Source organism: Cebus imitator, unplaced genomic scaffold, assembly GCF_001604975.1.
Source record: "Cebus imitator isolate Cc_AM_T3 unplaced genomic scaffold, Cebus_imitator-1.0 Scaffold114, whole genome shotgun sequence".
Taxonomy (NCBI): Eukaryota; Metazoa; Chordata; class Mammalia; order Primates; family Cebidae; genus Cebus; species Cebus imitator.
Genome location: NW_016107429.1, coordinates 373,954 through 380,060, shown reverse-complemented (window position 1 = coordinate 380,060; position 6,107 = coordinate 373,954). Strand labels below are relative to the sequence as shown.

At 33.2% G+C, this 6,107-nt stretch overlaps 1 long non-coding RNA gene across 1 annotated transcript in view; it reads left to right on the top strand.

Moving 5' to 3' along the window:
- Positions 1-6,107, top strand: part of LOC108311357 — a 13,899-nt gene that overhangs the window by 2,541 nt on the left and 5,251 nt on the right. The window lies entirely within an intron of this gene.

Below are 6,107 nucleotides of genomic sequence, written 5' to 3'. Positions count from 1 at the left end.
CATGTCTATGACATAAACTAAAAAAGTATTTTCTGCTTTCCTTTCCTATTTCTGGCAATACTAATTATAAAATTTTCCTTAGGCCCATTCTGCATTTTGCTGATGAAATTAAGTTTCCAGATATAATTGAATTGTAGGTTTTTTTTTTTATTTTATAGTTAATTTTATGTATGTATTTTGTTTAAGACATTTTTCAAAGTCATGAAGATACACTTCTGTGTATTCTTAAAAAATTTGCTAAATGTTTCATATTTATTTCTATTATGTATTTTAATTCAATATGTGTATTTCATTGTCAAGGCAGAGAAGGGATTTTAAATTTTATAAAAGTTGCTAGTTTACAAATTCTCCTGCTACCCATTCATAGGTAGAAAACTCAAGATCTCTGGCTCAGAGAAAAAGAAGCTTTATTATTCCTAGCAAATGCAGTAGACATAGTATCAGCATTTGCTCCTGTGAAGGCAGAGATTCTTGGTGGAGGAGGGTAAAGATGAATGGAGAAGAACACTGGCTTTTTAGACAGTAAGACTTTTCTGTATGATACTGTAATGATGAATCCATGTCATGATACATTTGACAAAACCCACTTCATAGCAGAGTGGAACCTTAGTATATGCAAATTTAGATGGATGGTTTAAGAAGTCAAAGGATTCCAGGGCAAAGTTCAGAATGTGACAAAGAAATTATAAATGAATAACAAATGCATGAAACAGTCTCAATGGAAAACATGGTGGCAAAGGTAATGGCCTAATTAACTTGGAAAATGAGTGGGGTCTGTAACACAAAAGGCAAAATAAATTGCATGTAAGCAATATATTCTTGTCAATAAAATTTGTGCCTTTGGGAATATGCATGAACAATTGTGATACTGCTAAATATGTTAACAGGAATTGAACAATTAAGTAAATGGATGGTAGATGGTTACAGCTAGGTTTCTAACAGCTATATCTGTGCTCTGCCAGTTCAAGGAACTAAAATAAATAAAAACCCAATGGCAGTGATCTCACCTAACACTCAAATCTTCGTTTATAATACTGTTGTCCAATAAAAGATATCAGATGTTCTTAGAGAAATGGCTAATTCTAGGACTTGGGCTGGACATATATAAGATAAACTTTCAGCCACAAAGTAAAGAAGGCCTAAAACACACACACTTTGCTGACTTTTTAATATAGTTGTTTGTTTGTTTGTTTTTTCTTGCAAATCTGTTTAAGTTCCTTGCAGACTCTGGATGTTAGAGCTTTGTCACATGGATAGATTGCAAAAGTTTTCTCCCTTTCTGTCATATTGTTACTTGTTACTGCTCTATTTAGGTTTGTGATTTCTTAATAGTTCATTCTTGTTAGGTTTTATTTGTCTAGGAAGTTATTCACTTTTTTCTAGGCGTTCCAATTTATTAGCATATTGTTGCTTATAATATTCTCTAATAATCCTTTGAATTTCTGTGGTATTGGTTGTAATCTCCTATTTTGTCTCCAAATTCATTTGTTTGCATCTTCTCTCCTCTTTCTTAACCTGACGAAAAGTTTGTTGATTTTGTTCATTTTTTCAAAAAACCAACTTTTCTGTCATTTTCATGGTATTTTTAAATTCTCATTTTTATTTATTTTTGCTCTGATCTTTATAATTTATTTTCTTCTGCTAATTTTGGGTTGGGTTTTCCCTCACTTTTATAATTCTTTGAGAAATATCATTATTTTGTGTGCTTGTTTTTTCTACTTTTTTGATGTAGATATTTATTGCAATAAACTTCCCTCATAATATTGCTTTTTCTGTATTCCATAAATTTTAACATATTGTATTTCAAGAAAATTTTTTAAATGTTCTTAATATTTTTGTTGATCCAATGATTCTTCAGGGGTGTATTGTTTAAAATCCATGTGTTTATAGTTTCCAAAGTTTCTCTTACTGATTTTTAGTTTTATTCCATTGCAATCAGAAATGATACTTGATATTATTTTAATTTTAATTTTTTGAAATGTTTCAGAATTATTTTGTGTGCTAACACACGGTCTATCCTGGAAATTGTTCTATGTTGTGTGGTGAAGATTAGGTAGAAAATCAGAAAACAAATATCACACTTAACTGGCATTTTAGAACAAATGAATCTAACAGACATTAATAGAATGTACCATAGCTGCTGTTATTTTCTGATTTTTTGTCTAGATGATCTGTCCAGTAATAAAATTGGGGTGTTGAAGTCCTTAGTTATCATTGTATTAGGGTCTATCTCTGTCTTTAGCTCTAATAATATTTGCTTTATATATTTGGGTGTTCCAGTGTTTAGTGCATATATGTTTACATTTTTTTCATCTTCCTTCTAAGTTGATTCCTTTGTCATTATATAATGACCTTCTTTGCCTCTTTTTAGTTTGTTTTTCTTGAAATGTATTTTATCTGGCATAAGTATAGCTATTTCTGCCCTTTTTTGTTTCCAATTTGCATGGAATATGTTTTTTCATTCCTTCATTTTCAGTCTATTTGTGTCTTTACAGATTAATTGAGTTTCTTATAGACAACATCTAGTTGGATTTTATTTTTATCCATTCAACCACTCTGTGTCTTTTGATTGGAGAATTTAGTCCTTTAATATTCATTGTTATTATTGATAGATAAGAACCTATTACTGTAATTTTGTTATTTGTTTTCTGGTTTTTTTTTTTTTTTTTGTTTTCCCTTTTTTTCTTTTTTTTTTTTTTTTTTTTTTTTTTTTTTTTTTTTTTTTTTTTTTTTTTTTTTTTTTTTTTTTTTTTTTTTTTTTTTTTTTTTGGTACTCCCTTTCTTCCTTCTTTCTTGTCACCTTTTATATAACAGTGACTTTCTATGGAACTATATTTTAATTTCTTGCTTTTTATTTATTATAGGTTTCTGTTTTGTAGTTCCCATGAGTTAACAAGTAACATCTTATAACAAATTATTTTATGACAATTTAACTATGATCACAAAGAAAAAACAAAATGAGCAAAGAAAAAACTAAAAAGCTCTACACTTTAACTATATTTCCCTGCTTTCTGATGTTTTGTTGCTTCTATGTATATTTAATATTATATATCTCTTAAATTGTTGTCATTATTATTTTGATAGGTTTATCTTTCTCCTACTCAGGATATATGTGACTTATATACCACAGTTACAGTGTTGGGAGTCTGTGCACTTAATTTTACCAATGAGTTTTATAACGTCAGATAATTATTATTGCATGTTAGCAATCTTTTCTTTCAGATTGAAGAACTCCCTTAACACTTCTTGTGAAACATGTCTAGTGCTGAGAAAATCCCTAAAATCTTCAGCCCTTCGTTTCTTCCTTCATTCTTTCCTTCTTTCCTTCTTTTCTTCCTTCCTTTCTTTCTTCCTTCCTCTCTCTCTCTTCCTCTTTTCTTTCTCTTTCTTTCTTTCTTTTCTTTCTTTCATTATTTCTCCTTCATGTTTGAATGATAACTCTACAGTGTTCATTCTTCTAGGTTGGAAGTCTTTGTTTTTGTTCTAATTCTTCTGCTTAACCAGTTTTGCTATAGAGAGACTGATAAATTATTCTGTTATTCAATCAAATTTATCAACTCCAGAGTTTCTGCTTGATTTTTGAAAACTATTTTAATCTCTTTGTTAAATTTCTCTGACATAATTCTGAATTCCTTCTCTGTATTATCTTAAAGTTCATTGCGCAAGTTCAAGACAACTACTTTGAATTCTCTATCTGAGAGATGATATATCCCTGTATTTCTCAGATTGGTCACTAGTGCCTTATTTCATTTGTTTGGTAAGCTTACGTTTCCATGTAGGTTCCTGATGCTTGTAGACCATTATTTATATCTGGGCATTGATGAGTTTGGTATTTATTTCAAACTTTGCAGTCTGTGTTCATTTGTATTCATCCTTCTTAAGAGAACTTTCAAAGAATTCAAAAGGGATTGAGTGCTGTGACCTAAGCCTGTGGTTACTCCAGGCATTTTAGCTTTAAAGGGCACCCTAAGCCCAGGAACAGTGAGACCCTTACAGGTTCCTGGAAATACAGTTTTGGTGGATTCAGATAAGATGAAAGAATTCCTTGGTTTACCAGGCAGTCTCTCACTCTTCTCCTCTTTTTCCCAAACAGAAGGAGTCTCTCTGTGCTGCATTACCTAGAGTTTGGAAAAGAGTAACATGGGATCTCCCATGGCCACCATAGCTGGCACAATGCTGGGTCATGTGTGAAGCTCACAGCCTTCCAGATCAGCACAGTACTGGGACTTGCTCAAGGCTTATGGCCAGTACTGCCTGACTGCTGCTGATGTTTATTCAAGAATGAAGGGCACTTTAGTGAGCAGATGGTGAAATCCTGCCAGGACTGGGTTCATCCCATTATACAGCGGATTCATTTCTGGGCCATCTAAGAGCAAAGGCCTGGAATTGGAAGCTTCAGAAATCTGCCTGGTTCTTCATTTTACTGTGGGTGAGCTTGTCCACAGATACAAGACAAAGTCCTCTGGGTTTGTTTGTTTGTTTGTTTTCCCTTCTCCTTTTCCCAACCAGAAGGAATCTCCTTGAGCTTCTTTGCCTGGAGTTGGGAGAGTAGTGCTGCAGGCACTCTCATAGTCTTCACAGCTGGTGCCGCACTGAATCATACCCCCGTCCACTGCCTCTGAGAATAGAACAACACCAGGGCTTGACCAAGGACTGAAGTTTCTGTGGCCTGACTGCCATTCAAATGTATTTGATGCCCCAGGCCACGTTAGTCAGCTGGTAGCAAAGCCATCTAGGACTTGGTTTTATTTCACTGGAGAGACTGATTTTCCTCTGGCCCATGGTTGCTGTAGATGGTTTTTGCTGTAAGTGCGAGCAGAATTCTGCCCCGTATTGTATTCTGGTGTGACAGAGCAGCACTGAGTGCTAATGCAAAGTGTCTTACTCACTTTGCTCTCCCTTCCCCAAGAGCATACACTCTCTCTGCCCTGTGTTGCTTGGAATTCACAGAGGGGTAGTTCAGACAGTGCAAAATTGTCCTTCCTACATTCTTCAATGCCTTTTTCTTTGTTATGATATGATAACCAAGTACTATGGTTGCTCAACTGCTTTTCTGGTTCCTACAGAGGTGCTTTCTTGCATGGTATAGTTCAATTTGCTGTTTGTGTCAGGAGCCAAACATTGGAATGTTCCATTCAGCTGTGTAACTCTAATTTCTCCTGTAATTTCCCTTTTTTAACCAACTAAATATGACCTCTTCTGAGTATAAGGAGGAAAGGGTAAAAGGAAGTATATTCAGGCATACTCTCCAAAGTATAAGGCCTACTCTCCTTTCCCTGTGATTGAATATTTATAATTTAGAATGATTTTCCATATAATAAAGCTATTGTCTTTTCACTGCCTTCTCACCTTTTCTGAGGGAATTAGGACTGATTTGACTGATGAAATTTTAAAAATAACTGGGGGAAATCGGTATTTTTGATATAGTTAGATACACCTTCTGCAGAGCATCTTTATTTTGGTCTCTTCCTTCCATGTGAAAAATGGCATACTTCTCTGTAGCAGTCCTATTGTTGTATAACTGCAAATGATTCTACGTGAAAGTCTGTTTAACTTTTCAGATGAAGTTTTAGCAAATTTGCTTGGCCATGATCTAATACCACGTTTTCCAATCACACATATCCAACATCTATTCTATTTAGGTATAAATGAGAGAGATAATGATTTTGTTTTTATTACAGTAACTCCTCATAGTTCCAAATGCTGGAAATGTTTCTACTTCTTTAATTACATTTATCTTAATTTGTTTTTATATATTCCTTTTAATTTTTACACTATTCACTTGTTCGCTCAATAAACAGTTACTGAGTGATAAGCAAAATAGTCACATATCTTCTATTATAGAGCTTTGACTTAATGAGGAAGAAAAGATAAATTTAAATAATAACACAATAACATCAGAATGTTTGTTCATAATTGTGATAAATGCAGGTACAAAAAAGAATGACTCTAATGACTTATACATAACATAAGGAAATTTATTTGGATTGAATGAGTGTGGGGTCAGAAATGCTTCACTGACAAAGTGACTTTTCCTGTGAAATCTGAAGAATGCATTGTTTTCAGAGCAACAAAAATTATATAGAGATCGTTACTTTTTTTTTTTT